This window comes from Amblyomma americanum, chromosome 3, assembly GCF_052857255.1.
Source record: "Amblyomma americanum isolate KBUSLIRL-KWMA chromosome 3, ASM5285725v1, whole genome shotgun sequence".
NCBI lineage: Eukaryota > Metazoa > Arthropoda > Arachnida > Ixodida > Ixodidae > Amblyomma > Amblyomma americanum.
Genome location: NC_135499.1, coordinates 168,623,649 through 168,637,779, shown reverse-complemented (window position 1 = coordinate 168,637,779; position 14,131 = coordinate 168,623,649). Strand labels below are relative to the sequence as shown.

At 49.8% G+C, this 14,131-nt stretch overlaps 1 protein-coding gene across 1 annotated transcript in view; it reads left to right on the top strand.

The window, feature by feature from the left end:
• The window catches only part of LOC144125370 (polypeptide N-acetylgalactosaminyltransferase 1-like), a 48,816-nt gene that overhangs the window by 2,099 nt on the left and 32,586 nt on the right, over positions 1–14,131 (top strand). The window lies entirely within an intron of this gene.

Here is a 14,131-nt window from a genome sequence, read left to right as displayed (position 1 = left end):
CTATGAATCTTAAGTCGAGAATAACCAATTCCGCATATATGGGCGTTAACGCTCTAAAGCTATCGCGTCATACCCTTAAGGCGGAGCTTAAATGCCCCTCCAATTTTTATACCGCTCTGTTTTTATACGCACTACTTCCGCAGCGTTACCTGCTATGTACGAAACGGAGTATAGTGATTCGAGCACAAGTGGAGAGGGAAATACAGAGGGGCAGAGAAAGCGGCCGGTAACCTGTTTTACACATTGTTTCATACGAAGAGGAGAAATCATGTGTGAAAATAAAGAAGCGCCGACCAAAAAGGTGTAGTCAAGATGACAGAGACGTTCCGACTTCCACACGGAACTTTCGACTTCCACACGGAAGCCTTGTTCCGTGTGAAAGTCGAAACGTCTCTGTCATCTTGACTACACCTTTTTGGTTGGCGCTTCTTTATTTTCACACGTGCTCTCCCGACCAGACGAGATTTCGTAAAAACCTTAGATTTCAGGAGAAATCATATTTAAAGGCATGTTTTTTCTCAATTCATGACACAGACCTGAGACAAGCAGTCCCCACGCTCTATTAGTGTGCTCGATGGTAAGCACAGCTCACAGTGAAACGAAGCGTTGGCCCTTCTAACGTAGAATAAATGTACCGACCCCACTGACAAGAAGACTGAAAAATGGCTGCCTGCTTCGGGTATGGGAGCGTCTCAGATCCCTTGTCAAAACTGGAGGGGGGTCTGAGACCTCTCGAGACCACCCTGACTTCAAGCTCTGGTTCCAAGCGGGAACAGTTTCGCATGCGGAAGCACGGAGTGCCATTTAGCGATTGGCGTCATGTTTCATCGGCGCGGGGAAAAGCTACAAGCGGAAACGAGTGAATAAAGTGACAGCATTCACGGCTGCCATCGCAAAAGGAGTTGAGTAGGTGACAAATAAGTTCCGGAATTTATGGCCTTACTTTCAAAGTGGCTAAAAAAAAAATCTCGTTGTGTGATGGGAACCAGTTGCCGCTTGATATAGCAGTGATGTCATTAGTGAGAGAATTTCCAGTCAAGCCAAGGTAGCTTTTGGTCAAGGCGCAGTGGCTGCCATTTTGGCGCGCAGTTTTTTGTCAAAAGTTTGGAGCCCAGGGGGGTTTGCTTCTGGGCCGTGTAGGGTGGCGCTTGTAGCATCCGTTGAAGTCAAACTTCGCAGGGACGAAGACCACAGTTCCTCTTACCTCTGAAAGATTTAGAATGCTGTCAATGCGTAACCAGCCACACGGCGTGGCCCAGAAGCGAAACCCCTTGGGGCTCTAAACTTTTGACAAAGACTGTACGTGTGGCACGGAGCGACAGGCCGCACCCGTGACCATCAGTCGCCGTCTGCTCAAACCTGCATCTTCGAAGCTGCGCGCTGTACGCCAAAATGGCGCCCGTCACCCCTGGTGCATAACGCCTTGCCACTGCAGGAAAAGTTTCAGATCTGCCTCGCGTCGTCCCAGGACGATGGCGAGCATCATACGGCGACGCCTTTCATTTCGTTCAGGAAGGCTCGCCTCTTTTTTCCGTCGTTCGCGCCCGAGGTTGGCCCGTCACGTCTTGGCTGAGTTTGTCCCGCCTGTTCTCATCATCGTGTAACTGCTCGTTCGAAATCTCGAGCCACAGTTTGAGAGTATAGAGCAACTCGTGGTCCTTGCATCAACTCGCAGTTGCCGGCAAGGTTTTTGCGCCGTTGGTGGCGAGCAGAAAAGGTGGGAAAACCGCGGGCATCTTGTGTAACGTCAGCGCTCGCGATAGTTGCCGTTCGGTGTTTGCCGAGGCCTGTTAGTCCTCCTGTCAGCTCTCGCGGCGTCCTTTGCTGGCGAAACCATTGTTTACTCTGGCCCAGTTTGGCACACCTGCGTTTCCTCTTTTTTTGTTGTCGTTTTCTCCGCGCCTGCTGGTCGACTGGAAAGGTTCATCTTATCATGCCATTGAGAGCCGGGGTCACTCTGTCCACGGTGCTAGTCGCGGTTCTGCGATGTAGTGCACCTCTGTAGGAGATTTCTCAGACGTGGTTGTGCGTGCGTGGCCACATTGAAACCCAGTTGCTTTAGAAAGACTGTTCTGAAGAAATGTGCGTTGCCCTCGACTTTCTTCTCTTTGTTTTTATGGAAGACATTCACCGTGTCGGCTCTCTTGACAGCAGTTCCGATTACAGAATCTCACACCAGTCGAGACGCGCTGCTTTTGAACCGAACGGCACGCTTTTCTGCCCACCAGTTGGGCTATGGCGTTTGGGCTTTGAACAAAGGTTTGCGGGATCGATAGCGGACCCATTCTTTTGGAGGCGAAATTCTAAAACGCCCATGTGCACTGAATTTTGAGTATTTTCGAATTCAGCGCACGTCAAGGAACTTCGATCCTCCACCGCATGCCTGATAAACCGCAGTGCGGCGCAACAATTATTTAAACATTAACGAGCTTCTCACACTGAGTCATGTTCCCGTCGAAGCTGTCTTGATAAGCACCTTTTGATTAGTCACACCCGACCGCGGCGGCTGCGTTTTTATGAAGGAAAAACGCTAAGGCGCCCGTGCGCTGTGCGATGTCAGTGCACGTTAAAGATCCCCAGGTGGTCGAAATTATTCCGGAGCCCTCCACTACGGCACCTCCTTCTTCCTTTCTTCTTTCACTCCCTCCTTTATCCCTTCCCTTACGGCGCGGTTCAGGTGTCCAACGATATATGAGACAGATACTGCGCCATTTCCTTTCCCAAAAAACCACTTATATATAATTATTAGTCACACACGTTCGGGCAGTTGCTGACATCTCTGGCTGACCTGCCCAGGACGATCCAAGCAGACATATGTACTTCGAAGCGTGTGCAAAGATCAGTGAACATGGTCTCGATGTGTGCCGTCTTCTCTAACGTGAAAGTATTCCGCGAGCAATGCGCATTGCCGAGTGAAAGACACTGTAGCGTTGTTGAGAGAGTTCTTGGAGCACCCGCAGCTTTGGTAAATGTTCGCTGCAGGAATACACGTTTTGTCGTAATGTAGTTTCCTGTCAGAATAGTAGGGTGCTTTAGAGTAACGGAGACGCCGTTAAGTACTATTGCTTAGACATCTACCGGACCTGGAAAAGCTCTCCCAAAGATAGAACGAGTAGAATTGAGAAATGGGTCTTTGAACCCTCCTTGAGAAAAAGAAACTTGTGCCATGGCGTTCTTTGGCCAGAGATGCATTGCGCCATAAAAATTCACCATCATGACAATTGTCAAAGCTAAATAGGCTGGAAGAATAAAAAAGTCGGAAGAGTAAACAATGAATAAAAAGCTATAAGAGTAAAAAAAATTCGGTGTTAAATGATCGGGCCGTGAGACAAAAATGTAAACTGAAGTCTACTTCTAAAAACTTGGCACAACACGTGGGCGTGCTGACGGCAGCAATGCAACTCCAGCCTAACCGTCGGGGAAGTCAGGACGCGACTCTTTCGGGCCATTTATGCATGGTTTCGCGTTGACGGTTTCTTATTACGGTTCCACAAGTTGTCACTGTCCTTACATGCCGTGGAAATGCGAATTTAACCAAGTGACGGCCCTAAGCCGGTGATAAGTCTGATCAGGCGGCGCTACACGCTTCTCGACAGCGCGCTAACTAGTAGTTAGCGCGCTGTCGATACCGTCTCGGTTTAATACCTGTCAATACCGTCTCGGTTTAATCAGAACTCGGGGTCTGAATCCAAATCGCCCTTTGAAATACATTTTTCGTTTTCATGGAGCAAGAATACTTGCTCCAGGTCACTGATTTGAATTGAATACAGGATCAATCCGCCGCGGCGGCTCAGTGGTTAGGGCGCTCGACTACTGATCCGGAGTTCCCGGGTTCGAACCCGACCGCGGCGGCTGCGTTTTTATGGAGGAAAAACGCTAAGGCGCCCGTGTGCTGTGCGATGTCAGTGCACGTTAAAGATCCCCAGGTGGTCGAAATTATTCCGGAGCCCTCCACTACGGCACCTCTTTCTTCCTTTCTTCTTTCACTCCCTCCTTTATCCCTTCCCTTACTTCGCTGTTCAGGTGTCCAACGATATACGAGACAGATACTGCGCCATTCCCCCCCCCCCCCCCCCAAAGAATCAATTATTATTACTATTATCATCAACAGCAGCAGCCTTACTACGCCCACTGCATGACAGAGGCATCTCCCATGTCTCTCCAATTTACCTGGTCTTGTGCCAGCTGAGACCACCATATCCCCGCAAACTGCCTAATCTCATCCGCCCACCTACAGCTTTCTGCCGCTCCCTGCTACCCTTGCCTGTCTCTCGTAATCCAATTCGTTACCCTAAACTACCATCGGTTACCTTGCCTTCAATTACATGCCGTGCCCAAACCCATTTCTTCCTCTTGATTTCGACTAGGATGTTATTAACCCGCGTTTATTCACTGGCCCATGCACTCTGCCCTCTTCGGGTCTCTTAACGTTGCACTTACCATTTTCCTTTCCATAGCTCGCTGCGTTGCCCTGTATTGAAGTTGAATCCTTTTCTTTAGCCTCTAAATTTCTGCTGCATAGGGTAGTGCTGGTAAGATACAACTGTTGTATACTTTTCTCTTGAGGGATACTGGTAAACTGCCATTCATGGTCTGAGAGAGTGGGCCAAATGCGCTCCACCCCAGTCTTATTCTTCTAGTTGTTTCGTTTTCGTGGCCCGAATCTGCGGTCCCTACCTGCCCTATAGGTAGGTGCATTCCTTTCCGACTTGCAGCGCTTCGCTACCTATAGTAAACCGTTGCTTCCTTCAGAGGCTGTTGAACACTACTGTAGTTTTATGCATGTTAATTTTTAGACCCGCCGTTCATCTTTGCCTGTCTAGGTCATGCTTGACAGGTCGTTCCCTGAGCGACTTAGCGAGGCAATATGTCATCAGCGAATCGCAGGTTACAAAGTTATTCACCTCTTATCCCCAGCTGTTCGTAATCCAGCTCTCTGAATACCTCATGTAAACAGGCGGTGAATAGCATTGGAGAGATCGTGTCTTCCTGCCTAACACCTTTCCTGGTGTGCTCCATAAGAGAATCCAAACGTATTAGTGGGCGGCAGAGAGCTGGGGAAGTGGAAGTAGTTTGCGGAGATGTGGCGGCTGTACCTGGCGCATGACAGGGTTCATTTTAAATCTTTGGGTGAGGCATTTGTTGTGCAGCAGCAGACTTAGGTGGGTTGATGATGATGTCGGACCAACTGGGCACCAGCTGCGCAGTGTTGGGTGTGCGTCCTCACTCGACCACCGCGCATGCGCAGCATGTGCAACATGCTCCTCTGTGCTTATTATTGTTGTGGAGTAGTAACAAGAAGGGTCGTCTCGGGCTTTGTTCTGGCACGTATGCGGCGCGCCCAGTGCCTTGAAAATGTTAATAATAAAAACCACGTCACCGTGTAACCTCCGGAGCAGAGTACACAACTTTCTACTGCGAAAAAATACGTACTAACTGCGGCAAACAGAGAGTTGGATCTGCAGCAGTTAACCACTCGAACAGCCTGCCCTTCACCGTTAAATGCTTACCATCTCTTACTTCGTTCAAACGGTCCTTGCATACGTTCTTTCATTTGTACCTAGTCCTCTTTTTCTAACAAAGAACATCATTATGGGTTGTTTTCTTGCTGGGTTATTACTACTGTGTTTTTAAATCTTTTTGCTGATGATGTATTAATATTTGGTAATTGTTGCGGCGGCTATTGCTTGTTCTTTCGCCGTAATTGATGTTTATTCCCTGCATAGCTGATGTTTGCAAGTTTATCTACTTTTTCACAAGAGGTCCCACATAGCTTTCCGCTTCGGGACCTCTTTCTGTAGTACAAGAAAAACAAACTAACGGAATCTGCGTTGCATAACAGTGAATACCTTTTAAGTTACACAACAGTACGCAGAGGAACTTTCCTAGTAATTGTTAGAACCTGAGACGGCGCGGTGAATCACAATATTCTGTACCATCTGTGGAAGGTTGCTGGGCGAGCTCTTAAACGCGACGTCGAAACGGATCCCCTGTCTGGAACATTCCATCGGGCCTTAGCATTTTTGCAGTGTCGCAGAGACGTGCGTGGCGACGTTGCCTCTCCGTTACGTGGCGTAGTCATGACAGAACGCGTTTTATTTTTTATTTTTGTAACTTTTATTTTTTCCATCTCCGGACCTTGCAGGCTAGCGCCGTAGATGGAACCACTGTGCTGGTGTACGGCGTTCTTTTCACAGTCGATCATTCCTCCACCGGTGCATTCCTTTCTGCACATCTTGCGCAGCACTGTCTCCTCTGGGAGATGGAGAGGTGCTCTATACCTACGGTACTCGTCGTGTCCGGAATGCCCAAGTGGGCGTTGCATCCTCGCCCTTGACTGCGCAGGTGTCGCACTGTGCCGGCTGCATGCGTCGTCCTAACAAGCGTTGCTCTGTTGCACCAGCCGCCTCTCTTATTAGGTCTTTTCTTTGTTTTTCTTTTTGTTCTGCATTTCGCGTCTGGTTTTCTGGAGGAAGAGCAGCGGTGCCGCCTGTGAAGTGGCTGCCGTTTCTTTTTAACCCCCCCCCCCCCCCCCCTCCCCCCTCTCCCGAGGTCGGTTCCCACCGCCTTGGGAGTCTTATTGTTGCGAGTGTTGGAAAGTGAATGAAGCCGAGCAGTTCTCTCGGATCGAGTGGTGGTTCTGTGAGAAAAGGAAGAGGCGGTGCTTCTTCGCTATAGGGAGAGTGTGCGCTCGTGTGTCGCTTTTTTTTTTTCGCTGAACACGGTAGCTTTGGGTGAAACAGGAATGCAGTGGACGGGAGTGCGAGCGGTCTTGTTGCTCCTGCAGCAGCAAAGGTTCGTCGAAAGGAGTTAAAAGAGAGAGCGCAATTAGTTGTTGCCGCCCGTCTCCCGGTGGATTGCTGACTGTCCTGCGCCTGTCTGGTTGAGCAATCTGCTTCGAACGTTCGTAACTAGGGGTCTTGCCTAATACTCTCGCTGTTGATTTGGTATGCGAGTCGCCAATTAGCACCCTGCGGTGCTGTGCCGGTCGGTAGCTGTGCATTAACTTGCCCCGGAACGTGTTCTACTCCGGTCGGTAAAACTTGTCCCGTTGCAAGAATTGAATCGGAGGACAACAGAGGAACTAAGTGAACGAATAAGTGCTATGTTCTCTTCACTTCATCTACCTGTTTTCAACTTCGGTGCTTCTGTCCGCAGCTGCCGCGGTGGCTCAGTGGTTAGAGCGCTCGGCTACTGATCCGGAGTTCCCGGGTTCGAACCCGACCGCGGCGGCAGCGTTTCGATGGAGGCGAAACGCTTAGGCGCCCGTGGGCTGTGCGATGTCAGTGCGCGTTAAAGATCCCCAGGTGGTCGAAATTATTCCGGAGCCATCCACTACGACACCTCTTTCTACTTTCTTCTTTCACTACCTCCTTTAACCCTCCCATTACCGCGCGGTTCAGGTGTTCGCCGATATGTGAGACAGATACTGCGCCATTTCCTTTAATAATAATAATAATAATAATAATAATAATAATAATAATAATAATAATAATAATAATAATAATAATAATAATAATAATAATAATAATTCGTTTTTGAGGAAAGGAAATGGCACAGTATCTGCCTCATATATCGGCGGACACCTCAACCGCGCCATAGGGGAAGGGATAAGGAGGGAGTGAAAGAAGAAACGAAGAAAGAGGTGCCGTAGTGGTGGGCTCCGGAATAATTTCGACCACCTGGGGATCTTTAACGTGCACTGACATCGCACAGCACACGGGCGCCTTAGTGTTCTGCCTCCTTAAAAACGCAGCCGCCGCGGTCGGGTTCGAACCCGGGAACTCTGGATCAGTAGCCGGACGCTTTAACCACTGACCCACCGCGGCGGGTCCATTTCCTTTCCCCCAAAACCAATTATCACATACAAATTATTCCGGAGCCCTCCACTACTGCACCTCTCTCTTCCTTTTTTCTTTCACTCCCTCCTTTATCCCTTCCCTTACGGCGCGGTTCAGGTGTCCAACGATATATGAGACAGATACTGCGCCATTTCCTTTCCCCAAAAAACCAATTATTATACACCAATTTCTGTCCGCTTTGGAATAATCTCTCCCGCCGTCATCATCACGTTCATCTTCATTCACATCCAGAGCAACGTAATTCAATCGTCCTCGGAGCACTTTTGCTGTTGTATGAAAAATAGATTAGCGGTTGAAGAAACTGCATATATGCATCCCTCACTAGTACTTGCGTTGCGCGCAGTTTTGCTTCTATGACTGATGACGTTTGAATGAATAAATTTTTCGCTTGCGCGCCAGCAGCTCGCTATATAGCAGCCAGATCGTATATCGGAGGCACTTTGCATCATTATTCCGCTCTCGGTGATGTCTGCCAAGAGCTTTGCATGTGTGTCTTATTTTGTTCCGCCGGGACATCAGTCAACAAGAGCGCTGCCAAGAAAGCGCTGATTACTTTAATTCGTTCTTTTTTGTTCTCTGCTTTTCCTTCATCCTTGTGGTGAAGTACTGGGGCTGCGACTTTCTTTTTCTCTCTCCTTTTGGGTTGCAGTTGTCGCTTTTTCATTCAGTGCGCGCCTTGTTGTAGTCTCCCCCCTTTACCCCCCTTCCCTCCCCCGTGAAAAAGCAGCGGTCGGCGTGAGAGAAATGGCAATGGGGAGATCTAAGAGCACACACGTACGCGCGCGCGAGTCGGCACGTATACGGGTATCTCTCAATACCGGTGCTCCCACTCACTCGCACTGGGCGCTAATTTACCGTTACACGGACCGGCTTACCCGTCCGTCTTTCTTGCGCTTATTACTTTCATTCCACGCCGACGCAGCCACTGGCGCTTTTGCTGCTGCTGCTGCTGCTTCTCTGAAAGCAAACAAGTTTTCCCCAAGGGCGCGGCGACAGCGGCGATACTGATTCACGGCATTCGGCGCGGCTTTGCTGCGCGTAATGTAGCCGCTCTGTCCGGCCGTTTTTTCTTTAGTACCTCGTCGCGCCTCGTTTTAGTATCGCTATCAATCTCCAGCTGTTAGATATATCTAAGTTCCTCGTTTTGGGGGCCTGAGTTTGAAGGGCGCAGCACTTGTTGCGACGACTGATTGCGCGATCGATTTCTCCCGCGCTCTCGCGTCGCGTTTACACCCCTGTGCGACGCTATAATTGATCACGTTCGGCGCGATACTGGAAATACGGGGGCTTTATACTGCATCGTGCTGTGTGTTACGATTCGTGCGGATAAATCGCAGCTGTAGGAGGCGTGTTTTATTGATTATTGCGTTATTTTTTTGAAGGCGGAATGTTTATTGCGGCTGACATACTGGTGACAGATGTAACCGACTTGCGCTCGTCACGCACTTCGCGCTTGGTACTTGTTGTCCCGCATGCAGGCGCTAAGCGTCCAGCCATATCGTGCCGGATGCCGATCGATAAAGGTTCAGAACTCTGCGCCTCTTTGGGATATGGTTTCTCTCCCTCGCTTTCTCTGTTTGCACTCTCTGTGGTCGAGAAATACGAGACGCGTAAGCTCGTGCCTCCTGCCGTGTGTCTGTTGTGCGCAATGAGATTGATTTTTTTTTTCAGCCTGCGGTCAGATATCAGTATCCTTGACCTTTCTCTTAACGGGAAGCTGATACCTGTTGTGTCTGTATAAAGCGTAAAAACAGTTCTCCGCCGCAACAGTTGCCACTCGAAGAACGCATGATCAAGTATAGATTTTCCTCTTATACTGATTAGCCCATATATTCTTGCGCAGCTGCTTTTGCCTGTACCTCAAAGGCAGGAGGCAAAAACAATCCGAAGAAAAGCACATTATGAGTATTCAACCAGTGATTACTCCTTATTATGAGGAACAAGTACTTTGACTTTTTTTTTCTAGACTGTTTCATGTCCGTACGAATAAAACCCTAAGACGTAATAATAATAATTGGTTTTTTGGGGGAAAGGAAATGGCGCAGTATCTGTCTCATATATCGTTGGACACCTGAACCGCGCCGTAAGGGAAGGGATAAAGGAGGGAGCGAAAGAAGAGAGGAAGAAAGAGGTGCCGTAGTGTAGGGCTCCGGAATAATTTCGACCACCTGGGGATCTTTAACGTGCACTGACATCGCACAGCACACAGGCGCCATAGCGTTTTTCCTCCATAAAAACGCAGCCGCCGCGGTCGGGTTCGAACCCGGGAACTCCGGATCAGTAGTCGAGCGCCCTAACCACTGAGCCACCGCGGCGGGTACCCAAAGACGTACATTTGCAAGTTCAGTGCAAAAAGAAAAAAAAGAACTACTTCATGTGTACAAAGCGACTTTTTCCTTTCGTGCTGTAGCCGGCTGTACGGATAGGAAATTGGAATTGTGCTTTTCATTCACGTCACAGCAGTTTCTGCATCTCGGCCCGTGTGGGGCCTGCCCAGAAGCGAGTCGTTCTCGCGGACTCCGTAGAAGGGCCAGCCCCGCAGCAGTTGTAAGCGAGCGGTCCAGTTCTTTGCGCCAGCATCGATTGCGCTTTCGAAAGCAGCCTTTGTCCCGCCCTGCGTATCGCGTGCAATATTGCGCCGGCATTGTGATGCAGCGACGGCACCTATGGCTGCTCCTTTGAGCCATTCTTTTCACCGTCGCCACCTGGGAAATCCACACTTGCTACTTCCTCCGCGAAGTTCAGGAACTGCTCAGCTAGCATGAAGTGTGTACAATCGCTCTCGATATGAGCTGCAACTCACAGTGTGTGGCAAGCGCTCAGTTCACGACACAGTGAGAGCCCAGAGATGCTCGAAGGTTAAGCACTTATCTGATAATAAAAAAAAAAGAAAAGAAGAGTACCTCGAATGTTTGTGCACGTGTGAGTTTGTATAAATGCCTATTGATCTACAGAAAAGCGGAAATTTCAGCTGGGTCACCGAGGTCGCGTTGCAGGTCATATACTGAGCGCGATAGTACGCACAGTGACTGGTAAACAACCTTCAGTGGGCTGCTTATTAAAAAAATAAGCTAATTTTCGAATCTGTAACCTCCTCAGACCTGAGCTAAATTTCCGTTCTTCAGCGTTAATTAAATTATATTTCTCATGTCTGCAGGTGCTCGCATGAACGTATGGACAAAAAATTTTGCAGCCGCACTTTCAACGGGCCTTTCTCTGTGACCTGCTTTCAGCTTCATGTTTTAATGACAATAATTATGGCGATTATTTAGCTAAATACGTACGCGGCGGAATACACGTTTCAATGAAACTTTACTTGTTGAACTCATGGTTATGCAAAGGAATTAGCGTGAAAAACAAAGACAAAGGAGAAACCACACGAGACAGTTAACAGGCGCTAACAGTGTAGCGCTTGTTAATCGTCTCATGTGTTTCCTCCGTTGTCTTTTGTCACTGTTTTTCGCGCTAATTTCTTTACGAAATGCATCACCAACGAGCCCTTCAGCACGTTCTTCTCAATAATATCGTGAAGCGCGACAAACTTGAAAGTTATTCGGCGGGCTGGGGTCAAGAAGCTGATTTGGGCACAGCAACCGACTTGGAAGGAAGGCTGGTGAGAGCGCGCTTACCGTTTCACAATTCTTGCAAAAGAATTCACTACGTGGAAGCCATTACTCTTTGACCATGCTACGGTGCTGAGGCTGCAGAACTGACGCACTTCCTTTTCTTTCTTTTTTTAACACCGTAAAAGACAGATGTGCATTATAATGCACGCCTGGTCTGACGAGGATATGTGACGAAACACGACGCTGCCGAATTCATTCATAGGCGTTGTCCTGCACATTTACCCGCATTTCGATGGAGGCGAAATGAAAAAAAATAAATTAAGAAACGCTCATGTGCTGTGCGATGTCGGCGCACGTTAAACAAGGACCCCGGGTGGTGTAATTAATCCGCAGCTCTCCGCTATACGGCGTCCCTCACAGCCCATATGTCGCTTCGGGACATTAAACCGCGCATATTGTTATCTGTAGACACACGTGTCGACGCTGCTTCGTTTCTTAAATGGCCGTTACCACCCAATTGCAGTCCAGTCACGTCTTACAGGATCGTGAGGGGCTGAGGAAGGTGTCATGCATCGTGTGCGTATTCGACGTTGTGCGTACTTTTGCCTGAGTGAACTCCCTTTTTTACTTCTTTCTGTTTAGTGTGTGCCCGCATTTTCGCACTACTTGGACGCGCTATAAAAGACTGTGTGTAGTCTGGTAATCGCGCGTAGCTCCTTCTCTCGAGACGGCGAAAAGTCTTTGTGGGGTTGCTGGTCGCCTGAGCCGATGTGTATACGCGTTATCTGTGACACTGAGTGAGTGGTACGCGCATCTTCGTATTTGTGGGCAAAGGAATTGCCTTCCGAATAGATACACCACTCGTGATACGGGGCAAACTGGACCAGAAGCACAGCCCCCGACGCTTTCATCTCGCCTTTCGCAAACGTCCATCATTGTGCCCGCTGTTTTATTTCACTCGCAGCCGTTGGAAGCGCAGATATACTTGTGGTTTCCTCAGTACCGCCCTGGCATGCAGTGACAGCCCTCTTCGCATACGCTGCGCGCCCTCCCTCTACGGAGCGAAGAGCTGTTCATATGTCCATGCTTCATAGACGACGGCCACGTGTCACTAGGCTTTCGTGGGTCTAGTATATGCGTCGCATCCGCATATGTGTTCAGTATACCGAAGAGCGTGACTGGCTTTTAGTAGGCTCGTAAGAGGTAGGCTCTTGAAAGGGCGCACTTGCTAAGAGCAATCGCTTTCGGCGCTTTGAAAAGGGGCCGATCGTCGAGGAGAAGCGCTGACATTTGCGTCGTGCTTGCTTTCTCGCGGCGTATGCGCGCGCCTGCTGAAGAGGAAATACGGAGTCGTAAACCTTTCTTCTGTCTTTTCTTTCTATTCTCGCTCAGCGAGAGGGGAAGTCCTGGCGAGGTGTGCGCTGCGCGCATGGGGCCCAACTTGGCAGGCGTTCGCTTTCGTCGCGCTGCTGCGTTCTCCGTCTGCGTTGTCATCTCACGAACTGGTCGCTCGGTCGCTTTTCCGCGCGGTGAAAACGCGGCGGTTCCCCTGGCGGCGGCTGCGGCTGGGCCGGGCCCAGGAATGTCGGCACTGCGTGCGACCGCGAGCGTGGGCCCTGAATTAAGCGAGCGAGCGAGGGTAGACGCGCGCGCGCACACTTTTCGGCCAATGTTTCGGCTCGAAAGCGTGTGTGTGTGCGTTTTTTCCCCCCTGTTGGCGCATTTTTGTCGGAGTCGGGCGCCGCACCACGCGCGCGAGCATTGCCCCGCGAGACGGCGACGAGGTTGCGCGTCGGTTCCGGTTCTCGCGACTTCTTTCCTCGGGGTTTACTTTTGTTTTTGTCATTTCCCCGTGCAGTGATCTTTTTTTTTTGTTCTTTCCGGCTTTCTTTTCTGTCGTTGCCATGTTCGTTCGGGACGGAGGGACCAGGGAAAAACCGCGCACACATTTGCACGGATTCACCGTGTCCCCCCGTTGCCTCATAAATGTTTCTGTGCTGGATGTGGCGACTTTCTTAACAGAGCGAGGAAGGGGAAAGGAAAGGCAGGAGAGTTTGCTAGTTAGTGTTGCGTCTTGTTGACTGCCTGATAGTTGCATAAGGAGGAAGAAGAAAATTGTTAACGATAAAACGAAGTAGTGGCGACTGGCTGCATGTTTATGCGCGCGCGCATTCGACGCGCAGGCATCAGTCTTGCATTCTTGCTGGTCCTGCCTGGAGATAGGCGCTGGCGGGCAGAAGTGGTCACTCGACTTTGTGCCACCCAAAATGGCGCTTCCCGTATTCAGTGTTATTTGTGGACGTACAGCCGGGGACAAAAGTCTCTAGGACGCGTGAGCCGCATACGAGACCGACAGTTGTACGATCAGCGCCCGCCCGATCGAGACGACACCTGTGGAGGTGAAAGTAAAACTCTGGTTCTGTAGTGAAAAAATGTGATCACTGGCAAACATGGCGCCCATGGGCCTTCGGTGGTTTCCGAGTGTCCTGTAGAGGCTTTGCATACATCGTGCTGTATCTGTGCTCGCTGTTGCGACGAAGCATGAGCCTTCTAAGCATGTGTTCTGTGTCAGAGCGCAATCTAGGCTTAATAGCAGTGCCGTGTGTCGTCGATTTGCACAGGGGAAGTAACGGTATCCTGCTGAACGTTTATAACTCCAGGCGCGTCGTCTGGCCTTGGATTGCGTTCGCGTTTCATTCGATG